General features: G+C 48.3%; 1 protein-coding gene across 1 annotated transcript in view; it reads left to right on the top strand.

Moving 5' to 3' along the window:
• Positions 1-25,379, top strand: part of NSF (N-ethylmaleimide sensitive factor, vesicle fusing ATPase) — a 243,493-nt gene that overhangs the window by 114,053 nt on the left and 104,061 nt on the right. The gene's annotated exons all lie outside the window — the stretch shown is intronic.

Below are 25,379 nucleotides of genomic sequence, written 5' to 3'. Positions count from 1 at the left end.
GATTAATTATAAGTGAGTTATCAAGCTTTAAATCAATGGGAAACGCTTGTGTAATAGAGACATAAAAGTGAGAACTCTGAAGTTATTCTGCCAGTGGGCATCCTTCATCACCAGGGCAGCCTCTTATTGCAGGTGCTGTCCTGGCATTACATCATTGATAAATTGCTCTGAACGTTCATCTCGTACTGCTGCTAACAATAATGATACGAGATGATACTTTATGGACCTTTTATGTAACATACAAAAAGAGGCTCTTATTTCTCTATCGTCCTAGTGGATGCTGGGGTTCCTGAAAGGACCATGGGGAATAGCGGCTCCGCAGGAGACAGGGCACAAAAAGTAAAGCTTTTCCAGATCAGGTGGTGTGCACTGGCTCCTCCCCCCATGACCCTCCTCCAGACTCCAGTTAGATTTTTGTGCCCGGCCGAGAAGGGTGCAATCTAGGTGGCTCTCCTAAAGAGCTGCTTAGAAAAAGTTTAGCTTAGGTTTTTTATTTTACAGTGAGTCCTGCTGGCAACAGGATCACTGCAACGAGGGACTGAGGGGAGAAGAAGTGAACTCACCTGCGTGCAGGATGGATTGGCTTCTTGGCTACTGGACATCAGCTCCAGAGGGACGATCACAGGTACAGCCTGGATGGTCACCGGAGCCGCGCCGCCGGCCCCCTTGCAGATGCTGAAGTCAGAAGAGGTCCAGAATCGGCGGCTGAAGACTCCTGCAGTCTTCTAAAGGTAGCGCACAGCACTGCAGCTGTGCGCCATTTTCCTCTCAGCACACTTCACACGCAGTCACTGAGGGTGCAGGGCGCTGGGGGGGGGGGTGCCCTGGGAGGCAAATGTAACCTATATAAAGGCTAAAAATACCTCACATATAGCCCCCAGAGGCTATATGGAGATATTTAACCCCTGCCTGGATTCACTAAATAGCGGGAGACGAGCCCGCCGGAAAAGGGGCGGGGCCTATCTCCTCAGCACACGGCGCCATTTCCTCTCACAGCTCCGCTGGTCAGGACGGCTCCCAGGTCTCTCCCCTGCACTGCACTACAGAAACAGGGTAAAACAGAGAGGGGGGGCAAATTTATGGCGATATTTTGATATATATAAAGCAGCTATAAGGGAGCACTTATTATAAGGCTATCCCTGTTATATATAGCGCTTTTGGTGTGTGCTGGCAAACTCTCCCTCTGTCTCCCCAAAGGGCTAGTGGGTCCTGTCTTCGTTAGGAGCATTCCCTGTGTGTCTGCTGTGTGTCGGTACGTGTGTGTCGACATGTATGAGGACGATATTGGTGTGGAGGCGGAGCAATTGCCAAATATGAGGATGTCACCCCCTAGGGAGTCGACACCAGAATGGATGCCTTTATTTATGGAACTACGGGATAGTGTCAACACGCTAAAGCAGTCGTTTGACGACATGAGACGGCCGGACAATCAATTAGTGCCTGTCCAGGCGACTCAAACACCGTCAAGGGCTGTGAAACGCCCTTTGCCTCAGTCGGTCGACACAGACCCAGACACAGGCACTGACTCCAGTGGTGACGGTGACGAATCAACCGTATTTTCCAGTAGGGCCACACGTTATATGATTTTGGCAATGAAGGAGGCGTTACATTTAGCTGATACTACAGGTACCACTAAACAGGGTATTATGTGAGGTGTGAAAAAACTACCTATAGTTTTTCCTGAATCAGAAGAATTAAATGACGTGTGTAATGAAGCGTGGGTTGCCCCTGATAAAAAGCTGATAATTTCAAAGAAATTATTGGCATTATACCCTTTCCCGCCAGAGGTTAGGGAGCGCTGGGAAACACCTCCTAGGGTGGACAAGGCGCTAACACGCTTATCTAAACAAGTGGCGTTACCCTCTCCTGAGACGGCCGCACTTAAAGATCCATCAGATAGGAGGATGGAAAATATCCAAAAAAGTATATACACACATGCAGGTGTTCTACTACGACCAGCTATAGCGACTGCCTGGATGTGCAGTGCTGGGGTAGTTTGGTCAGAGTCCCTGATTGAAAATATTGATACCCTGGACAGGGACAATATTTTACTGTCGTTAGAACAAATAAAGGATGCATTTCTTTATATGCGTGATGCACAGAGGGATATCTGCACACTGGCATCACGGGTAAGTGCTATGTCCATTTCGGCCAGAAGAGCTTTATGGACGCGACAGTGGACAGGCGATGCGGATTCAAAACGACATATGGAAGTTTTGCCGTATAAAGGGGAGGAGTTATTTGGAGTCGGTCTATCAGATTTGGTGGCCACGGCTACAGCCGGGAAATCCACCTTTCTACCTCAAGTCACTCCCCAACAGAAAAAGGCACCGACTTTTCAACCGCAGCCCTTTCGTTCCTTTAAAAATAAGAGAGCAAAGGGCTATTCATATCTGCCACGAGGCAGAGGTCGAGGGAAGAGACAGCAACAGGCAGCTCCTTCCCAGGAACAGAAGCCTTCCCCGGCTTCTACAAAAGCCTCAGCATGACGCTGGGGCTTCTCAAGCGGACTCGGGGACGGTGGGTGGTCGTCTCAAAAATTACAGTGCGCAGTGGGCTCACTCGCAGGTAGATCCCTGGATCCTGCAGATAATATCTCAGGGGTACAGGTTGGAATTAGAGACAGATCCACCTCGCCGTTTCCTGAAGTCTGCTTTACCAACGTCCCCCTCCGAAAGGGAGACGGTTTTGGAAGCCATTCACAAGCTGTACTCTCAGCAGGTGATAGTCAAGGTACCTCTTCTACAACAAGGGAAGGGGTATTATTCCACTCTTTTTGTGGTACCGAAGCCGGATGGCTCGGTAAGGCCTATTCTAAATCTGAAGTCCTTGAACCTGTACATAAAGAAGTTCAAGTTCAAGATGGAGTCACTCAGAGCAGTGATAGCGAACCTGGAAGAGGGGGACTTTATGGTATCCTTGGACATCAAGGATGCGTATCTCCACGTTCCAATTTACCCCTCACAACAGGGGTACCTCAGGTTCGTTGTACAAAACTGTCACTATCAGTTTCAGACGCTGCCGTTCGGATTGTCCACGGCACCTCGGGTCTTTACAAAGGTAATGGCCGAGATGATGATTCTTCTTCGAAGAAAAGGCATATTAATTATCCCATACTTGGACGATCTCCTAATAAGGGCAAGGTCCAGAGAACAGCTAGAGATGGGATTAGCACTGTCGCAAGAAGTGCTAAAACAGCACGGGTGGATTCTGAATATTCCAAAATCCCAGTTAATGCCGACAACTCGTCTGCTGTTCCTAGGGATGATTCTGGACACGGTTCAGAAAAAGGTTTTTCTCCCGGAGGAAAAAGCCAAGGAGTTATCCGAGCTTGTCAGGAACCTCCTAAAACCAGGAAAGGTGTCTGTACATCAATGCACAAGAGTCCTGGGAAAAATGGTGGCTTCTTACGAAGCAATTCCATTCGGCAGATTCCACGCAAGAATTTTCCAAAGGGATCTGTTGGACAAATGGTCAGGGTCGCATCTTCAGATGCACCTGCGGATAACCCTGTCTCCAAGGACAAGGGTGTCTCTTCTGTGGTGGTTGCAGAGTGCTCATCTATTGGAGGGCCGCAGATTCGGCATACAGGATTGGATCCTGGTGACCACGGACGCCAGCCTGAGAGGCTGGGGAGCAGTCACACAAGGAAGAAACTTCCAGGGAGTATGGACGAGCCTGGAAACGTCTCTTCACATAAACATTCTGGAACTAAGAGCAATATACAATGCTCTAAGCCAGGCAGAACCTCTGCTTCAGGGAAAACCGGTGTTGATCCAGTCGGACAACATCACGGCAGTCGCCCATGTGAACAGACAGGGCGGCACAAGAAGCAGGAGTGCAATGGCAGAAGCTGCAAGGATTCTTCGCTGGGCAGAGAATCATGTGATAGCACTGTCAGCAGTGTTCATCCCGGGAGTGGACAACTGGGAAGCAGACTTCCTCAGCAGACACGATCTTCACCCGGGAGAGTGGGGACTTCATCCAGAAGTCTTCCACTTGCTGGTAACCCGTTGGGAAAGACCAATGGTGGACATGATGGCGTCTCGCCTCAACAAAAAACTGGACAGGTATTGCGCCAGGTCAAGAGATCCGCAGGCAATAGCTGTGGACGCGCTGGTAACGCCTTGGGTGTACCAGTCGGTGTATGTGTTTCCTCCTCTGCCTCTCATACCAAAAGTATTGAGAATTATACGGCAAAGAGGCGTAAGGACGATACTAGTGGTTCCGGATTGGCCAAGAAGGACTTGGTACCCGGAACTTCAAGAGATGATCACGGAAGATCCGTGGCCTCTACCTCTAAGGAGGGACTTGCTTCAGCAGGGTCCCTGTCTGTTTCAAGACTTACCGCGGCTGCGTTTGACGGCATGGCGGTTGAACGCCGGATCCTAAAGGAAAAAGGCATGCCGGAAGAAGTCATTCCTACTTTGATTAAAGCAAGGAAGGAAGTAACCGTGCAACATTATCACCGAATTTGGCGAAAATATGTTGCGTGGTGCGAAGATCGGAGTGCTCCGACGGAGGAATTTCAACTGGGTCGATTCCTACATTTCCTGCAATCAGGATTGTCTATGGGTCTCAAATTGGGATCTATTAAGGTTCAAATTTCGGCCCTGTCGATTTTCTTTCAAAAAGAATTGGCTTCAGTCCCTGAAGTCCAGACCTTTGTTAAGGGAGTGCTACATATACAGCCTCCTGTGGTGCCTCCAGTGGCACCGTGGGATCTCAATGTGGTTTTGGACTTTCTAAAATCTCATTGGTTTGAACCACTAAAGAAGGTGGATTTGAAATATCTCACATGGAAAGTGACCATGCTTCTAGCCCTGGCTTCGGCCAGGAGAGTGTCAGAACTGGCAGCTTTATCTTACAAAAGCCCATATCTGATTTTCCATTCGGACAGGGCAGAACTGCGGACTCGTCCGCATTTTCTCCCTAAGGTGGTGTCAGCATTTCATCTGAACCAGCCTATTGTAGTGCCTGCGGCTACAAGTGACTTGGAGGACTCCAAGTTACTGGACGTTGTCAGAGCATTAAAAATATATATTGCAAGGACAGCTGGAGTCAGAAAATCTGACTCGTTGTTTATATTGTATGCACCCAACAAGATGGGTGCTCCTGCGTCTAAGCAGACGATTGCTCGTTGGATCTGTAGCACAATCCAACTTGCACATTCTGTGGCAGGCCTGCCACAGCCTAAATCTGTAAAGGCCCACTCCACAAGGAAGGTGGGCTCATCTTGGGCGGCTGCCCGAGGGGTCTCGGCATTACAACTTTGCCGAGCAGCTACGTGGTCAGGGGAGAACACGTTTGTAAAATTTTACAAATTTGATACTCTGGCTAAGGAGGACCTGGAGTTCTCTCATTCGGTGCTGCAGAGTCATCCGCACTCTCCCGCCCGTTTGGGAGCTTTGGTATAATCCCCATGGTCCTTTCAGGAACCCCAGCATCCACTAGGACGATAGAGAAAATAAGATTTTACTTACCGATAAATCTATTTCTCGGAGTCCGTAGTGGATGCTGGGCGCCCATCCCAAGTGCGGATTATCTGCAATAATTGTACATAGTTATTGTTAACTAATTCGGGTTATTGTTGAAGGAAGCCATCTTTCAGAGGCTCCGCTGTTATCATACTGTTAACTGGGTTTAGATCACAAGTTGTACGGTGTGATTGGTGTGGCTGGTATGAGTCTTACCCGGGATTCAAAATCCTCCCTTATTGTGTACGCTCGTCCGGGCACAGTACCTAACTGGAGTCTGGAGGAGGGTCATGGGGGGAGGAGCCAGTGCACACCACCTGATCTGGAAAAGCTTTACTTTTTGTGCCCTGTCTCCTGCGGAGCCGCTATTCCCCATGGTCCTTTCAGGAACCCCAGCATCCACTACGGACTCCGAGAAATAGATTTATCGGTAAGTAAAATCTTATTTTTATAGTCCTTGTTTTAGTGATGACAATCACTATGTAATACATGGAAAGCGTCTTCTCTGCATGGAATAAAAACTGTAGCAGCAAAGATTGTTGTCCACGTGTCGCCTACCTTGCACTGGAAGCGTGTCACATGCTAAACTATTTTAATCCTTCACATTCTCTGCATAATTTTTCTAAAATGAGCTGTTTTCTTGGTGTTGCTGTCATGCCACATGAGAACAGAATTCATATAAATAAACATATGTTATGTGCAGTGGTAAACATTTTAATACAATTTCTAGATTAGTTTTTGCCAGGCAGAAGGTCTATGTAGAACTGCGTTTTCTGTGCCTACACCTCCAGCTTCACATGACAAACCAGCATGGGCAGAATGTCATTTTATGAACAAATATTGAGGAAAACTTTATCGCCCAAAACATTAGAAGTGATACTGATTAAACGAGAGTTATAAATACATTGGTTTTAATGTACAAATATATGAGAACTGCTGCCAGGAATATCTTCTCCCATTGCAACCTTTCATCAAGTAAAAGATACTGTCATTTATGGGGAGGGGTGATCATCATGCTCAGGGGGGTGGTCTTCAGGTTGCCGAATGTCGGGATCCCGGCGCACAGTATACCGGAATCCCGACACCCGGCATACCGACAGATATTCTCCCTCGTGTGGGTCCACGACCCCCCTGGACGGAGACTAAATAGCGTGGCGCGCAAGGGGCTCATTTGCGCTCGCCACACTGTCTGTATGCCGGCGGCCGGGCTCCCGGCGCCGGTATGCTGGTCGCCGGCATACCATACTACACCCGCTCAGGGTTACACACTCTTCACTGCACATCTCCATTACATTAGTTCCTCAGACAGAATTTATGCTGTCTTAATTGCTCTGCATGTCATAATTGAGCCCAAGGAATTTTTTTTTTTTATGTGGTTTTCATTTGGCCAAAATACTTGATAACATTTAGGGGGAGATTTACTAAGCCTTGGAGAGTGATAAAGTACCAGCCAATCTGCTCCTAACTGCCATGTTACAGGCTGTGTTTGAAAAAGAAGTTAGGAGGGGATCAGTATGATTTCCTGATTGACGGGATGCCTGCCGTCAGAATACAGACAGCAGCATCCCGTCTATCAGATTCCCGACAGCCCCCCAGTAAGCCCCCTAACCTTCACCGATGCCCTACCCTAACTCTCCCTTGTGGGTGCCTAACCCTAACCCTCCCTGGTGGTGCCTAACCCTCTCCGCTTGGTGCCTAACCCTAACCCTCCCTTCTTCGCTGCCTATAACCCCCCCCCCCCCCCCCCTCCCCGCTTGGTGCCTAAGCCTAACCTCTCCTGCTAAGCGCCTAACCCTCCCTCCTCAGTACCGAACCCTAAACTTCCCATCCCTGAACCCTAACCCCCCTTTTAATGGCTAAACCTAACCTCTCAAACCCCACCCCCATGGGCTCGTCCTGCTGAAAGAAGTTTGGGATTCCAGCCGTCGGGATTCTAATGCTGGGATCCCAAGTCCTATTGGGCTTTAGACGTCTGTGTTCCTGCGGCGGAAGGAATTCCGGCACCATTATTTTGGCCGCTGTGATCCCGTCCGTCAGGAAACTGGCTGCTTCCTGTTTGTAGCTAATTGGATGGTACTTTATCTCTCTACACTTTATCATTCTCCAAGACCTAGTACATCTGCTCCTAATAAATGTTGAAATGCTCTGTAACACTTCTTAGATGAGACTTCTCCTTATGTTTCATTTATCACTGTGCAGTTACTGTACCTGGATAATGGTATTACATATCCCAGCATGCCCTGACACAGTTTTGCTGTCAGAGAATGCTAAAGCTGTGTCAGGGCATGCTGGGATGTGTAGTTCCTCAACAGCTGGAGGGCCGCAGTTTGGACATGCCTTATCTACACTGCCGGATGTGTGACCTGAAATTCAGAGCACTGTCCAGTTATTTTCTTGAAGGGGGGGGGATATAATTAAAGTGTGTGACTACTTTTTCCAATAAAGTAAAATTGTTTAATATACAGCTCTTTTTTATGACATTTGTCTCATGTCATATTTCCTCCATTGCTGTGATTTGAAAGGTAGCAAATGAAACAAATTAATTGGTACAGCCCTACCTCCCCCGTATTAATCCTGTGCTGCTTGCCTTACTGAACCAGAAGGTAGTTTCCGGCTTTGCGATGAATAATTGAGGCATTGGGGAATTAAGTATGCCTCTGTGTACTATAAATAACCCCTCTCTGATGCCCCCGCTCCCTTGGCTTAGTGTTGATATTTTATTAGCCTGTTAGCCAGCGGTAGAGGAGAGTGTAATCGTTATATAACCATTAAGGAAGAGACTCTCTTTAGGGTATTGTATGGTGACAGGATCACTACTCAGCTGGGAACATTTGGCAGGATATTATACTATTACCCACACTGCTCTTCACTGTGCAAACGGTGTATATATTGTTATTGGGCTCCCTGCTAGGTTTATTCTAGTTGTGGTGTGAACAATGCATGCATCCATCTAGTTACTGGACAGTACATACAGTTTCTAAGTAAGGATTGCCTTATTTTATAGAACTTTTTTTATAGCACATTTGATGTAGTAAACATGAATGGCTGCTGTACTGCTTGCTTGTGGTTAAATATTTGTCATAGGCTAAAGTGTTCGCCAGCACTGCCAAATAATGTTTAAATAAAATGCTAGCATGCGTATATATTGTTCTTTTTATGGGATTGGTATGGTATCCCGGATACCAGCTATCACTATACTGACAGCGGAATCCCGTCCGCGTCAATGCCAGCAGCAGGGCGAGAACACTGCAGGCACGGTGGCTCGCTTCGCTCGCTACAGTGTCTATTCCTCCTCTATGGGTGTTATGAGGAAGACACCCATAGAGGGTGTCTTCCGCATGACTTCGCCAGTATTCCAGCAGCAGCATTGTACCCCTGTCAGGATTTTGGCGTCTGTATTGCGTCCGGATTCCGGCGGTTAGTATTTTAAACACATACCGTTTTACCATCTTCTACTTCTGTTGCTTGTTCTATAAAGTGCACCTGTTGCTTGTACATAGTGCTTGCAGCCATGTTGTGTACTGAGCCAACATCCATTAATATGTAGTCTGCCCGCAGCATCACTAGTTCTTAGTGACTTGATAGGACATGTACTAGTGAATCCAAACTGTATGTGCGTGCACGGTGACTTCAGTGTAGCAACTAATAGTGACTACAGTTATATGGTGAGTGCCCCTGAGCTTGTATATAGTTCCTCTTCAGTTGTTGTCACATAAGACTCTTCTGTTGAGTTTTTTCCACTAGTGATAAGCAGCTTTTTATTTTTAAAGGTACCATCTCCTATATAATAGCCCAGATCTGTCACTCTGTGACTGTGTGGATAATGCTGGGCGTGGCTAGGAGCTCTCATTGGGTTAGCGGCAGGTCTGTCACACCCAGTCCACAGCTGATTGGGCGAGAAATGCCCTCCCACACAGATTACATCCAATGGGAGGCTCTGCCCTTTGGCTGCTATGTGTTCCCCGAGCAGGATTAACAATGGGGCTGAAGGAGCTGCAGCTCCTGGTCCACACCCCAAAATAGGCTCACTGCATCTGCAGCAACATACCATCAACAATTTACACACAAAAAGTTATACAAATTCGAAAAGGGGGCGTGGCCACGGATAAGGGGACGTGACCATGTATGCGGCGCAGGGAGGCTTTCATAGCCCTCCCTGCGCCGCATACTCTCTGAGCCCTGGAGCCTCCTCTGCGCGTGATGTCACAGAAGTGCCTCCCCGCCACAGCCGCGCCCAGATCCCCAGAGGCCCTGACTCCGCAGCACAGCACCTGGGCTCCCGGCCTGGAAGCCCCGAGAAGGCTAATGTAACAGATAGAGTGGGTGATATCGCGGAGGGTAATATCTGGACGCTGAATCAATGTAAAAGGTGACAGTGCTGTGCAGTGCAGTGTCACTGATGATGCACAGCACTGTAACCTTTTACATTGATTCAGTGAGTCAGTCAGTTCTGCCAGCCAGTCACTATTGTTACCGCTGGTGTCCCAACGTGCCGCATTACAGGGAAGTAGACGCACTAAATAAACTACAGCTCCCAGCAGCCCTTAGCGTCAGAGCATTCCGGCGCTAAGGGCAGCTGGGAGCTGTAGTTTATTGAGTGCATGTTCGTCCTTGTAATGTGGCGCGCTGGGCACCGGACACCGGCGCTAACGATAGTGACTGGCTGCTGTGCGAGTCTCCGGGAGAGCCACTGCCAAATGGAGGACAGCAGCTTAGACACTTGCAGGAGGAGAAGCATTACCCGCCCCTCCCCCACTCGCAGTACCTCCGGGCCCCATCCACGGCACCCCTCCACCACCTGCGGCACCCTCCCCTCCCCCACCTGCGGCACCCCCGCATCCGCTCCCCCCCTCCTCCCCCACACACACCCCCGCAACCGCTCCCCCCCTCCTCCCCCACACACACCCCGCAGTGGCTCCGGACCCCTCCCCCATCCGCGTCTCCCCCGGACCCCCTCCCCCATCCGCGTCTCCCCCGCACCTGCCACTCCCTCAACCACAGCACCTACTAGGTGATTCATCAGGCTCTGCGTGCGCTGTTCACGCCATTGCAAGGGGCTACGACCCCTTAACAATTGCACGCCCTTTGTCCGTGCAATATTTAACCACTCACACAATTATGATTGGAGGTAAATCTCCCATATAATACATATATTGCACACCACAAGGGCGTGCAAGGGTTAAGGGGGCGTAACCCCTTACGACAGTGTGAAGAGCGCCGGTAGGGCGCGATGAATCACCTAGTGCTATGGATATGAATGTGTTTACCAGACTTCCTGCTGTGACGGCTTTTGAAAAGCTACAGGCAAATTTAGGGGCAGCAAGAAACCTTCTAGATCAAGGCTGCACAACTTTTCATAGTCCAAAGGCTGTGTTGGGAGATGTTACTCATTGGAAGTAGCTGAATTAATACTTGAAGTGCTTAGATGAAAATATAAACTGTAAAATATGTACATGGTGAAAAGGAACCTCTTTGCAAACCACTTGCAGTTATTTTATATGCGCAGTTATATTATGGGCAGTAAGGATGGTGTAATGGTTAGCATTACTGCCTCACAGCACTGAGGTCATGGGTTCACTTCCCACCATGGCCCTAACTGTGCAGAGTTTGCATATTCTCCCCGTGCTTGTGTGGGTTTCCTCCGGGTACTCCGGTTTCCTCCCACAATCCAAAAATATACTGGTAGGTTAATTGGCTTCCAACAAAATTAACCCTAGCGTGAATTTGTGTGCGTGTACATGTGATGGGGAATATAGATTGTAAGCTCCACTGGGGCAGAGACTGATGTGAATGGCCAAATATTCTCTGTAAAGCGCTGCGGAATATGTGTGCGCTATATAAATAACTGGTAATAAATAACTAAATAATGTCCGATATGCCATACCTCTCAACAGTGTTAAAATGTGTGCACTGTCCAATATCTCTGTAGCTATAATCATGGGACCTGGCGGGCACTGTTTACTATAGTGCCCCGAGGAAGCCTATACAAGCGAAATGTGCATTGACCCTATTGCTATGTGCTCCTAACGTGCAATATGATTTAATTGCTTTTTTAACACTGTAATTATGAGCTAGCAACTTGCTAATAAATGTGGATGCTGTTCATGCATGTTGCCGAATGAAGGAACAATGGGCACGATTCAATTCGAAGATGGTTGAATAGCGCCGGGAATTAGCTCCCGGGGCTATTCAATACAGTGCCCTGTGACACCAGACGACAGGATTGCTTCTCGCACCCCAGAGGGGGTGCTAGCAGAAATACAACAAAAGTGCCAGCGCGATGCTGATTTCTGCCTTTAGCACGACGGATGAGCTAGCAACTTGCTAATAAATGTGGATGCTGTTCATGCATGTTGCCGAATGAAGGAACAATGGGCACGATTCAATTCGAAGACGGTTGAATAGCGCCGGGAATTAGCTCCCGGGGCTATTCAATACAGTGCCCTGTGACACCAGACGACAGGATTGCTTCTCGCACCCCAGAGGGGGTGCTAGCAGAAAGACAACAAAAGTGCCAGCGCGATGCTGATTTCTGCCTTTAGCACGGCGGATACAGCGTCGCACCAGTGTCTGTGTGCTTTACACCACTCCAATCAGTGCTTGCTGTGGGGCTTGCATGCTGCTACTTGGCCATGGAAACCCATTCCATTAAGCATCCGCCACACAGTTTTTGTGTTTACATTAATGCCAGTGGAAGTTCGGAACTCTTCAGCTATGGAATCAGCAGAGCGTTGTTGACTTTTACACACCATGCGCCTTAGCAGTCATTGACCCCGCTCTGTGCTATTATGTGGTCTTCCGCTTTGTGGCTGAGTTGCTGTTGTTCCTAAACGCTTCCACTTTCTAATAATATTACTTAGCTGACTGTCTATTTTCCAGTAGGGATGTCATTTCACAAATCGTCTTGTTGAAGAGGTGGCATTCTACCACAGTACCATGCTTGAAGTCACTGATCTCTTTAGAATGACCCATTTTGTATCACAAATGTTTGCAAATGGAGACTGCATGGCTAGGAGCTTGGTTTTATACACCTGTAGCAATGAGTTTGATTGACACACCTGAATTCAATAATTAACAGGTGTGGCCAAATACTTTTGTCCATATAGTGTGTGTTTATGTTTTTGCCCGCTTTAAATATTTCTGTACTTGAACTGCTTTGAAAGTTGTTACATTTATTAATTAATATAATTATTGAATTAATATATTGGAAGTGTGTAAGTGGAAGCCTAATCCATATCCCCCTTTATCTACAGCAATAGGTGACTTTTAATACTGTAGTTATCAAATGTTAGCTGACAAGGCTGCTATCAATGTATAGCTAGTATCCGTTAACTTTTTTAATGCTGACATGGGGTGCCCAGGCTGGAGGAAATTGATGTCTCCAGCTTTTCATGGCAATCTTTGGGTGGAAGTCCTCATTTTGATGTATGAGAAGGTGACATCAGATCACCTGATTCTGAGCACTAAAATAAAAGTATTTTCACAGTTTCCATGTGTGGTTTCCAATCATATTTAATTGAAAACAGATATTTGAAGGTGAACATATTCTTTAAATTGTAAGCCTGCGAGCAGGGCCCTCCTACATCTATGACTGTTTGTTATTACCCAGTTTTGTCTTATCAGTGTCCAGTTGTAAAGCACAACGGAAAGTTAACATGTGAATGAGGGAGATGTGGGTTGTCCGAAGATTATAACTTGTAATCTGAATAACAGTTTGCAATCAGCTGATGGGGCATAAACTGGGTCTTGCACTGAAGTCAAATCAATCTGTCTCCTTTGTGCATAATTACTTTCTGGCCATTGCTGTAACCATTTGCTGCCTTTAGCCCTAACAAGACAGATGGCAGGGGTTATGTGGAGTCTGTTGAGTAGTTTATGGGTAACATATTTTTCTACAAAAACTGCTGCAGCATGCAGAAAGAGAATGAAAAAGGTGCTATAGTTTACGGGGGGTATTTCAGAATCAATTTAATTGGTTTTAATTTGTTTTGTTAGTATTTGAAATACACCCTGTTTTTTATTGATGCATAGGTCTGATGTCTGAATCCCACAACAGGGTATTGATAGCAGTCTTTGGTACATCTATTGTATGGGTGTGTATCATGTTACCGGCGCCCGGGATCCCGGCGGTCAGCATCCCAACGCCAGGATCCCGGCCGCAGAATGCCAGCACGGGGGGGGGGTGTGCAGCGCAAGAAGCCCCTTGCGGGCTCACTGCGTTAGCCATGCCGAGCTGCGTGCTCGTGGCATGCCGACCGGTGGGATGTAGGGGGAGGTAATGTGACCGGCTGTCTCCTGACCGCTGGTCACATAACTACATCCCATATTGTACCTGTGATCTGCACTCACTGGAAGCAGCCATTTTGTTACCATCCCTGTAACAAGAACATATCTCAGGTTTCAGTGTTGATTTTAGCTCCTAGTAAATGGATATGCTGTTAATTGGATTAGATCACAAAATGGCAGCCTCCAGTGTATTTATGCAAACTATACGTTCAGTATGAATGAGTTGTCCTCTTTTACATTAAACTTCACATGTTGTGGAAGGTGTGTGTGTGTCTGTCTGCATTCCAAGTAATCGGTGAGAAATGAGAGAACTGCCCTTGTAAAACGGGAGGGAACTAAGGATAATATTTCTGTTATACAGCACTAGATTTTATCACCAGCAAGATGTATGGGATCATGATTTGTTAATGGCTGCATCCTTTTCGGGGTTTGCTGCATTTGGTTCTCTTGCAGTCTCTATCCAAGAAATGACTGTTCTCATTCTCATGGAGAAGGAACAGTGTGTGCTACACGACCCAGCCATATGTTGCTATTTTCAGCACTGTGCACCAGGGATAGCACCCATCTCTTGTGGGTCAGTTGGCAGTATTACCCCCTAGTGTCATGCTAAAGCTGCATTTCACTTACTTTGTATCTTTTGAGATACAAGAGTCTAAGCAATATTTCTGTAGCTCCTTAATCCACCTGAAACTGAGACTTTAAATACAGCTCTTCAATGTGTGATCATCTTCTTGAATAAATATTTTCCAAATAAACTTATGTTGTTGCTTTTCTGTCACCAGTTTTCCTGCTTCTCCATTTGTTTGCAATAAATTCTCATTGTACCATTCGCATATAGACAGTGGTCAAATTTGAGTCTGTGTGAAGGCAGTGCCCAATAATTCTCAACCAATTACCTTTTACTGTTGTGTTAATGCCACACTTTATGCCCTGCCGCCATCCCCTTCCCTCCATAACCGATAAGTGCTCTGACAGTTCTCAATGCAAACTAGCTCAAAAGTGTAGTCACAAACAGGTGGCAGCACAGGGCTGAGCCAATTCTCTGGAGACAGAAGCCTTTCTGTTTGCTAGGAGCTAGTGTCTTCACTGAGACATGAGGTCCCTGTGCCTCAAAGTCAGAAGCTCCCAGTAACTTGATAGGTCAAATAATGAGTTATCGGCATGCTTGATTGCCTGTGCCCTTCTACTGCCTGAGCTCCCCTGCTACACACAGTGGGGCTGATGCTGAGGTGAATGTATGCCTTTTGCAGAACATGTCTTGAGTTGCATGTTTTCACACTGTGCATGCTCTGATCAGTCACATGTAGTTTGCTACTACACCTACACCTGAACATGCATTACTGTGTTGTAATGGGGTGTTCTGGGTTCAGTGAGGGTGTGTCGAATCAGCTGCAGTCAATGGAGAGTTGGACGTAAGTGTAAATACTCCTGTCTCCAGACATATCTTTTGCACCTAGTTTAGATTAGGTGCTGATCATGACTAGCAAGCCAGGCATACACATATGGGCCAGTTGATGAAAGTAGTGGTAGCACTAGTAATCTGTAAAAATATGAAATTAAATATAGAAATTACCAAGCGTAGTGTATAAATAGGATTTTCTCTGACGTCCTAGTGGATGCTGGGAACTCCGTAAGGACCATGGGGAATAGCGGCTCCGCAGGAGACTGGGCACAAAAGTAAAAGCTTTAGGACTACCTGGTGTGCACTGGCTCCTCCCCCTATGACCCTCCTCCAAGCCTCAGTTAGATTTTTGTGCCCGGCCGAGAAGGGTGCACACTAGGGGCTCTCCTGAGCTTCTTAGTGAAAGTTTAAGTTTAGGTTTTTTATTTTCAGTGAGACCTGCTGGCAACAGGCTCACTGCATCGAGGGACTAAGGGGAGAAGAAGCGAACTCACCTGAAGTGCAGAGTGGATTGGGCTTCTTAGGCTACTGGACACCATTAGCTCCAGAGGGACCGAACACAGGCCCAGCCTCGGAGCTCGGTCCCAGAGCCGCGCCGCCGGCCCCCTTACAGAGCCAGAAGCAAGAAGAGGTCCGGAAAAATCGGCGGCAGAAGACATCAGTCTTCAACAAGGTAGCGCACAGCACTGCAGCTGTGCGCCATTGTTACTCAGGCACACTTCACACTCCGGTCACTGAGGGTGCAGGGCGCTAGGGGGGGGCGCCCTGAGCAGCAATGTAAAACACCTTGGCTGGTATAAATACACCACATATAACCCCCAGGGCTATATGGATGTATTTTAACCCCTGCCAGAACTCACCTAAAAAGCGGGAGAAAAGGCCGCCGAGAAGGGGGCGGAGCCTATCTCCTCAGCACACGGGCGCCATTTTCCATCACAGCTCCGCTGGAAGGACGTCTCCCTGACTCTCCCCTGCAGTCCTGCACTACAGAAAAGGGTAAAAAAAAGAGAGGGGGGCACTAATTTGGCGCAGTTTTGATACTAACAGCAGCTATAAAGGGAAAAGCACATTTTATAGTGGTATTCCTGTCTATATATAGCGCTCTGGTGTGTGCTGGCATACTCTCCCTCTGTCTCCCCAACGGGCTAGTGGGGTCCTGTCCTCTATCAGAGCATTCCCTGTGTGTGTGCGGTGTGTCGGTACAATTGTGTCGACATGTTTGAGGAGGAAAATGAGATGGAGGCGGAGCAATTGCCTATTATACAGTTGTCACCCCCTAGGGAGTCGACACCTGAGTGGATGAGCTTATGGAAGGAATTGCGTGATAGTGTCATCTCTTTACGACAGACAGTTGACGACATGAGACAGCCGGCTACTCAGCTTGTGCCTGTCCAGGGGTCTCAAACGCCATCAGGGGCTTTAAAACGCCCGTTACCTCAAATGGCAGACACAGACACGGATACTGACTCCAGTGTCGATGATGAGGAGACATACGTGACTTCCACTAGGGCCACACGTTACATGATTGAAGCAATGAAAAATGTATTGCATATTTCTGATAATACAAGTACCACTAAAAAGGGTATTATGTTTGGTGAGAAAAAACTGCCTGTAGTTTTTCCTGTATCCGAGGAATTAAATGAAGTGTGTGATGAGGCGTGGGTTTCCCCCGATAAAAAACTGATGATTCCTAAAAGGTTATTGGCATCGTACCCTTTCCCGCCAGAGGATAGGGCACGTTGGGAAACACCCCCTAGGGTGGATAAAGCGCTCACACGCTTGTCTAAACAGGTAGCACTACCCTCTCCTGATACGGCTGCCCTAAAGGAACCTGCCGATAGAAAGCTGGAGAATATCCTAAAATGTATATACTCTCACACGGGTGTTATACTGCGACCAGCAATCGCCTCAGCCTGGATGTGCAGTGCGGGCCTGGCGTGGTCGGATTCCCTGACTGAAAATATTGATACCCTAGATAGGGACAGTATATTACTGACTATAGAGCATTTGAAGAATGCATTTCTATATATGCGTGATGCACAGAGGGATATTTGCCGACTGGCATCAAGAGTTAGCGCGCTGTCCATTTCTGCAAGAAGAGGTTTATGGACGCGGCAGTGGTCAGGCGATGCGGATTCTAAAAGGCACATGGAAGTATTGCCTTATAAGGGGGAGGAGTTATTTGGGGTAGGTCTATCAGACCTGGTAGCCACGGCAACTGCTGGAAAATCCACATTTTTACCCTAGGTAGCTTCTCAACCTAAGAAGACGCCGTATTATCAGGCGCAGTCCTTTCGGCCCCATAAGGGCAAGCAGGCAAAAGGCGCCTCATTTCTGCCCCGTGGCAGAGGGAGAGGGAAAAGGCTGCAACAAACAGCCAGTTCCCAGGAACAAAAGCCCTCTCCCGCCTCCGCAAAGTCCTCAGCATGACGCTGGGGCTTTACAAGCGGACTCAGGCACGGTGGGGGCCCGTCTCAAGAAGTTCAGTGCGCAGTGGGCCCACTCGCAAGTGGACCCCTGGATCCTTCAAGTGGTATCTCAGGGGTACAAATTGGAATTCGAGACGTCTCCCCCTCGCCGTTTTCTAAAGTCTGCTTTACCGACGTCTCCCTCAGACAGGGAGGCAGTATTGGAAGCCATTCACAAGCTGTATTCCCAGCAGGTGATAATCAAGGTACCCCTCCTACAACAGGGAAAGGGGTACTATTCCACACTATTTGTGGTACCGAAGCCGGACGGCTCGGTGAGACCAATTTTAAACCTAAAATCCTTGAACACTTACATACAAAGGTTCAAATTCAAGATGGAGTCACTCAGAGCAGTGATTGCAAACCTGGAGGAAGGGGACTATATGGTGTCTCTGGACATCAAAGATGCTTACCTACATGTCCCAATTTACCCTTCTCACCAAGGGTACCTCAGGTTTGTGGTACAGAACTGTCACTATCAGTTTCAGACGCTGCCGTTTGGATTGTCCACGGCACCCCGGGTCTTTACCAAGGTAATGGCCGAAATGATGATACTCCTCCGAAGGAAGGGAGTTTTAGTTATCCCTTACTTGGACGATCTCCTGATAAGGGCAAGATCCAGGGAACAGTTGGAAGTCGGGGTAGCACTATCTCAGATAGTGCTGCGCCAGCACGGTTGGATTCTCAATATTCCAAAATCATAGCTGATCCCGACTACACGACTTCTATTCCTAGGGATGATCCTGGACACAGTCCAGAAAAAGGTGTTTCTCCCGGAGGAGAAAGCCAGGGAGTTATCCGAACTAGTCAGAAATCTCCTAAAACCAGGCCAAGTCTCAGTGCATCAATGCACAAGGGTCCTGGGAAAGATGGTGGCTTCTTACGAAGCAATCCCATTCGGCAGATTCCACGCAAGAACCTTCCAGTGGGATCTGCTAGACAAATGGTCCGGGTCGCATCTTCAGATGCATCAGCGGATAATCTTGTCACCAAGGACAAGGGTGTCTCTCCTGTGGTGGTTGCAGAGTGCTCATCTTCTAGAGGGCCGCAGATTTGGCATTCAGGACTGGGTCCTGGTGACCACGGATGCCAGCCTGAGAGGCTGGGGAGCAGTCACACAGGGAAGAAATTTCCAGGGCTTGTGGTCAAGCCTGGAGACATTACTTCACATAAATATCCTGGAGCTAAGGGCCATCTACAATGCTCTAAGCCTAGCAAGACCTCTGCTTCAAGGTCAGCCGGTGCTGATCCAGTCAGACAACATCACGGCAGTCGCCCACGTAAACAGACAGGGCGGCACGAGAAGCAGGAGGGCAATGACAGAAGTTGCAAGGATTCTCCGCTGGGCGGAAAATCATGTGATAGCACTGTCAGCAGTGTTCATTCCGGGAGTGGACAACTGGGAAGCAGACTTCCTCAGCAGACACGACCTCCACCCGGGGGAGTGGGGACTTCACCCAGAAGTCTTCCACATGATTGTGAACCGTTGGGAAAAACCAAAGGTGGACATGATGGCGTCCCGCCCCAACAAAAAACTAGACAGGTATTGCGCCAGGTCAAGGGACCCTCAGGCAATAGCTGTGGACGCTCTGGTAACACCGTGGGTGTACCAGTCAGTGTATGTGTTCCCTCCTCTGCCTCTAATACCCAAGGTACTGAGAATCATAAGAAGGAGAGGAGTAAGGACTATACTCGTGGCTCCGGATTGGCCAAGAAGGACTTGGTACCCGGAACTTCAAGAGATGCTCACAGAGGACCCGTGGCCTCTACCTCTAAGAAAGGACCTGCTCCAGCAGGGACCCTGTCTGTTCCAAGACTTACCGCGGCTTCGTTTGACGGCATGGCGGTTGAACGCCGGATCCTAAAGGAAAAAGGCATTCCGGATGAAGTCATCCCTACCCTGATCAAAGCCAGGAAGGATGTAACCGTACAGCATTATCACCGTATTTGGCGTAAATATGTTGCGTGGTGCGAAGCCAGGAAGGCCCCTACAGAGGAATTTCAACTGGGTCGTTTCCTGCATTTCCTGCAAACAGGACTGTCTATGGGCCTAAAATTAGGGTCCATTAAGGTTCAAATTTCGGCCCTGTCGATTTTCTTCCAGAAAGAACTAGCTTCAGTTCCTGAAGTTCAGATGTTTGTCAAGGGGGTACTGCATATACAGCCTCCTTTTGTGCCTCCAGTGGCACCTTGGGATCTCAATGTAGTTTTGGGGTTCCTAAAATCACATTGGTTTGAACCACTCTCCACTGTAGACTTAAAATATCTCACTTGGAAAGTGGTAATGCTGTTAGCCCTGGCTTCAGCCAGGCGTGTCTCAGAATTGGCGGCTTTATCCTGTAAAAGCCCTTACCAAATTTTTCATACGGACAGGGCAGAATTGAGGACTCGTCCTCAATTTCTCCCTAAGGTGGTTTCAGCGTTTCACTTGAACCAGCCTATTGTGGTACCTGCGGCTACTAGGGACTTGGAGGACTCCAAGTTGCTGGACGTAGTCAGGGCCCTGAAAATATATGTTTCCAGGACGGCTGGAGTCAGGAAATCTGACTCGCTGTTTATTCTGTATGCACCCAACAAGCTGGGTGCTCCTGCTTCTAAGCAAACTATTGCTCGTTGGATTTGTAGTACAATTCAGCTTGCACATTCTGTGGCAGGCCTGCCACAGCCAAAATCTGTAAAAGCCCATTCCACAAGGAAGGTGGGCTCATCTTGGGCGGCTGCCCGAGGGGTCTCGGCTTTACAACTTTGCCGAGCAGCTACTTGGTCAGGGGCAAACACATTTGCTAAATTCTACAAATTTGATACCCTGGCTGAGGAGGACCTTGAGCTCTCTCATTCGGTGCTGCAGAGTCATCCGCACTCTCCCGCCCGTTTGGGAGCTTTGGTATAATCCCCATGGTCCTTACGGAGTTCCCAGCATCCACTAGGACGTCAGAGAAAATAAGAATTTACTTACCGATAATTCTATTTCTCGTAGTCCGTAGTGGATGCTGGGCGCCCATCCCAAGTGCGGATTGTCTGCAATACTTGTACATAGTTATTGTTACAAAAATCGGGTTATTATTGTTGTGAGCCATCTTTTCAGAGGCTCCTCTGTTATCATGCTGTTAACTGGGTTCAGATCACAGGTTGTACGGTGTGATTGGTGTGGCTGGTATTACCCGGGATTCAAAATCCTTCCTTATTGTGTACGCTCGTCCGGGCACAGTATCCTAACTGAGGCTTGGAGGAGGGTCATAGGGGGAGGAGCCAGTGCACACCAGGTAGTCCTAAAGCTTTTACTTTTGTGCCCAGTCTCCTGCGGAGCCGCTATTCCCCATGGTCCTTACGGAGTTCCCAGCATCCACTACGGACTACGAGAAATAGAATTATCGGTAAGTAAATTCTTATTTTAACACCTACCGGTAAATCCTTTTCTCTTAGTCCGTAGAGGATGCTGGTGACTCCGTAAGGACCATGGGGTATAGACGGGATCCGCAGGAGACATGGGCACACTATAAGACTTTGAATGGGTGTGAACTGGCTCCTCCCTCTATGCCCCTCCTCCAGACCCCAGTTAGAAAACTGTGCCCAGGGAGACCGACATTTCGAGGAAAGAACTTATTGTTTAAACACGGTGAGTGTCACACCAGCTCACACCACGAACATACCGCAGAACGTGGCATTCAAAAGAATACCAGCCAACGGCATGAAAAATACACAGCCACATGCTGAGAGAATATGTAACACAACCAGTGTGTCACCACAACCAATAATAAGACACCGCCTGCCATGGCATGCATAACATCAGCAACAGCCTGACAGAAAAGAAACACCACAAGAGTGTAACCATAACCAATAACTGCAGACACAGTACGCACTGGGACGGGCGCCCAGCATCCTCTACGGCAGTGATTTTCAACCTTTTTTTTTACTCGCGGCACACCGAACAATATTTTAAAATTGCCAAGGCACACCATTAGTTCACCCACAGGAAAATTGGCCCTCACAGTTAAAAAAAATAAAAATAAAAAAAAATTCACACATACATTGGCCTACACAGAAAATACAATCACATTGCTCCCCACATAAATCATGTTGCTCCCTACATAAATCCTATTGCTTCCCACAGGAGAAATAACAAATATTAGCCCCTACCGGTCAGCTGTCCTCCTCCCTGTCCCTCAGTGGCGGGGGTTATTCATAGTGGAGTGCTGCAAATACTGAGCAGCGGGAGGTCGGGCAGGTGTGGATGTGGGTGGGCAAGGAAAGCTGTGGATGCAGGCGGGAACTGGAAGTTATGTATGCAGGCGGGTGGGCTGGCTGAGTGATGAGACGCGGTGGCCGTGACCTATGATATCACACTGCCGCGTCACCAAGGCATAGGTCATGGCGGGAGCATGACTGATCCTCTAAGAAGAGCCCGGGCCAACAGTTCATTCTGAAGGTGCAGGAAGCTGCTCTGGCTCCGCGGCACACCTTGCAACTGGTCACGGCACACTAGTATGCCACGGCACACTGGTTGAAAAAGACTGCTCTACGGACTAAGAGAAAAGGATTTACCGGTAGGTATTAAAATCCTATTTTCTCCTACGTCCTAGAGGATGCTGAGGACTCCGTAAGGACCATGGGGTTTATACCAAAGCTCCAGACCGGGCGGGAGAGTGCGGACGAGACTGCAGCACCGATTGAGCAACATGAGGACCCCATCAGCCAGGGTATCAAACTTGTAGAGCTTAGCAAAAGTGTTTGAACCCGACCAAGTATCTGCTCGGCAAAATTGAATCGCAGAGACTCCTCGGGCATCCGCCCAAGAAAAGCCCACCTTCCTAGTAGAATGGGTCACCACCGAATTTGGTAACTGCAATCCAGCCGTAGAACGAGCACGCCGAATTGGATCACAGATCTAGCGTGTAACCGGGAGCATACCGGACAAACAGAGCCTCTGTTTCCGCAATCTGAGCCAAATTGGCGACATAAATATTCAAAGCTCTGACTACATCGAGAGACCTTGAATCAGCCAATGCTTAAATAACCACAGGCATCAAATAGGCTGGTTTCTGCGAAACACCTAAACCACTGTTGGCAGAACTGTTATCCGAGTTCTCAATTTTGCTCTATCCACCTGGAAGATCAAACAGGGGCTCTTGAGAGACCCAGCCGCTACTTCCGACACCCGCCGTGCGGACGCCAAAGCCAAAAGCATGACCACTCTCCAAGAGAGAAATCTTAACACAACCTTTCAGAAAGATACCAATCATTACGACACAAGAAAACTCAACACCACGTCAAGGTCCCACGGTGCCAATGGGGGCACAAATGGAGGTTGGATGTGCAGTACTCCTTCCACGAAGGTCCGAACTTCCGGAAAGGTTGCCAATTCTTTCTTGAAAGAAAATTTATAAGGCCAAAACCGTACTTGAATGGAGCCTAACTTTAGGCCTGCACCCACACCTGCTTGCAAAGAATGGAGAAGAACGACCCAGCTGAAGCTTCCGCAGTAGCCTTCTTGGATTCACACCAAGACACATATTTTCTCCAAACATGGTGGCAAAGCTTTGCCGTTACTTCTGTTCTAGCCTGAAGAAAAATGGAAATTACTTCACTGGGAATACCCTTTCTGGCTAGGATATGGCGTTCAACCGCCACGCCGCCAAACGCAGCCACGGTAAGTCTTGATACATGCCCGGATCTTGCTGTAACAGTTCCTCACGTAGAGGAAGAGGCCAGGGATCTTCTATGAGTATACCAAGCCCTCCATGTTCAGACCGGAACAATGAGGATCGCCTGAACCTTTGTTCATCTTACGTTTATCATCTTCAGAAGAGTGAAAACGGAGGGGACACATAGACCGACTGAAAACACCCAAGGTGTCCCGAGGACGTCCACTGCTATAGCTTGAGTGTCCCCTGACCTGGAACAATATCCCTGAGATCTCTCGTTGAGGCAAGACGCCAACATGTCCAATTGAGGCACTCCTCAAAGACTTGTCGCTTCAGTGAAACTTTTCGATGACGACTGTATTTCTCCCGGATGGAGATCGCATCTGCAGAGGAATCTATTTCTCCGTCATTCACATCCGGAACGAAGATTGCTAATATAGCATTTACCAGTCCTTTCACCCAGCGGAAAACTTTTACGGCATCTGCCATTGCCGCTTTGCTCCTTGTTCCACCCTAGTGGCTTACTTACACCACTGCTGTCAAGTCGTCCGACAGAATTAACACAGGCAGATCACTAATCCAAGAAAGCTTATTGCAGACCAGCTTCCCAGCTTGACCTTTCCTATGGAAATACTTCCCTTGCAAGGACTGCTCCCCAGTCTTGGAGATCTGCATGCATGGACCCCAGGAACTCCACCTGGATTCCGAACCTTCGTCCTTCAACCTTTTTCAACTCGCGGCACACTCATAAGATTTTTAAATTGCCAAGGCACACCATCAGTGCGCCACGGGAAAAAAAACACATTGGCCCCCACAATAATTAAACAGACGGGATGCCGCTGTCGGTATACTGACAGCCAACATCCCGTTTGTCAGTAAAACATATCTATTCCTTAATAATGCCACACACTGTTCCCCCAGTAATTCTACCGCACACTGTCCCCCCAGTAATTCCACTCTGCCCCCAATAATAATCCCTGCTGTTAACATCCCCCCCCCTCCCCCCCAGTGATTCCAAACATTGCTTACATAAATAAATACATTTTTTATTTTAAATTTAAAACCTGCAGCTGTAATGCTGTGATGGCAGCATGGATGGAGGAGCTGCAGTGGCCAGTGGACGGACGGGCACTCCAGGCAGGGATGCGACGTGGAGTGGCCAGTGAGCGGGCGAGCAGGCACTGCAGGCAGGAATGAGACGTGGCCATCAGAGAGCTGCCGCCCGCCGCAATCAATAGCCGGCTTGGGCAGCGCTGTGCAGTGTGCACTTCCGCGTGCATGACTCATAGGTCACGCACGCGGAAGTGCACACAGCACAGCGCTGCCCGAGCCGGCTATTGATTGCGGCGGGCGGCGTCTCTCTTGTTGGCAGGCGGCAACGGATCCGTCTGGCGGGCAGCGGCGGGGAGCATCTCTGACTGGCGGCGGCACACCTAGATATCGCTCACGGCACACTAGTGTGCCGCGGCACAGCGGTTGAAAATCGCTGCTCTAGGAGGTGAGAACTGAGCAGACACCTCAGGAGCGATATCCTGGCCATTAGGATTATATTCTGGCATATGTGCCGATGAGTCCCGAACCACATTTCCAACTGGCCCCGTGAAAACCACTCTGGCATTTGACCTGCTCACCGAAAAAAGCCTCTTAGGCCGCACCATCTTCTTCATCATCGGAACATAATGATGGATTGTCACTGCCAATCTGATCCGACTCTGGATCCTCAGACCTCTTTCCACAGGAAAACACAGAACCTCAACCGTTCAGTATCTACTCTGATACCCACCTCCGACATCTGCGTCGTTAGGAACAACAGCCATTCCCTGTGTTGAAGAACAGTCAGAGAGAAACCACGATTTGCACCACTTGTTTCTTGACCTCGCCTTAATCAGGAGAGCGTCTCCGTACAGAATAACAATGGCTCTTACTATTGAAAGAAACCCATCATACTGCCATGACTCCGGTGAAATGGCAAAGACAATCCTGGATATCAACCCATGTAAGCCGAATGCGGAGAAACCCACATTTAACCCTTTTTCTACCTTTACGTGCTGGAGCTCCCTTCGTAAGTAGAAATCTTTTATTTTTTTTTATTTTTTTACAGGGA

Source organism: Pseudophryne corroboree, chromosome 3 (assembly GCF_028390025.1).
Source record: "Pseudophryne corroboree isolate aPseCor3 chromosome 3, aPseCor3.hap2, whole genome shotgun sequence".
NCBI lineage: Eukaryota > Metazoa > Chordata > Amphibia > Anura > Myobatrachidae > Pseudophryne > Pseudophryne corroboree.
The sequence above is the reverse complement of the archived record's forward strand: the minus strand, read 5'-3'. Positions and strand labels throughout refer to the sequence as shown.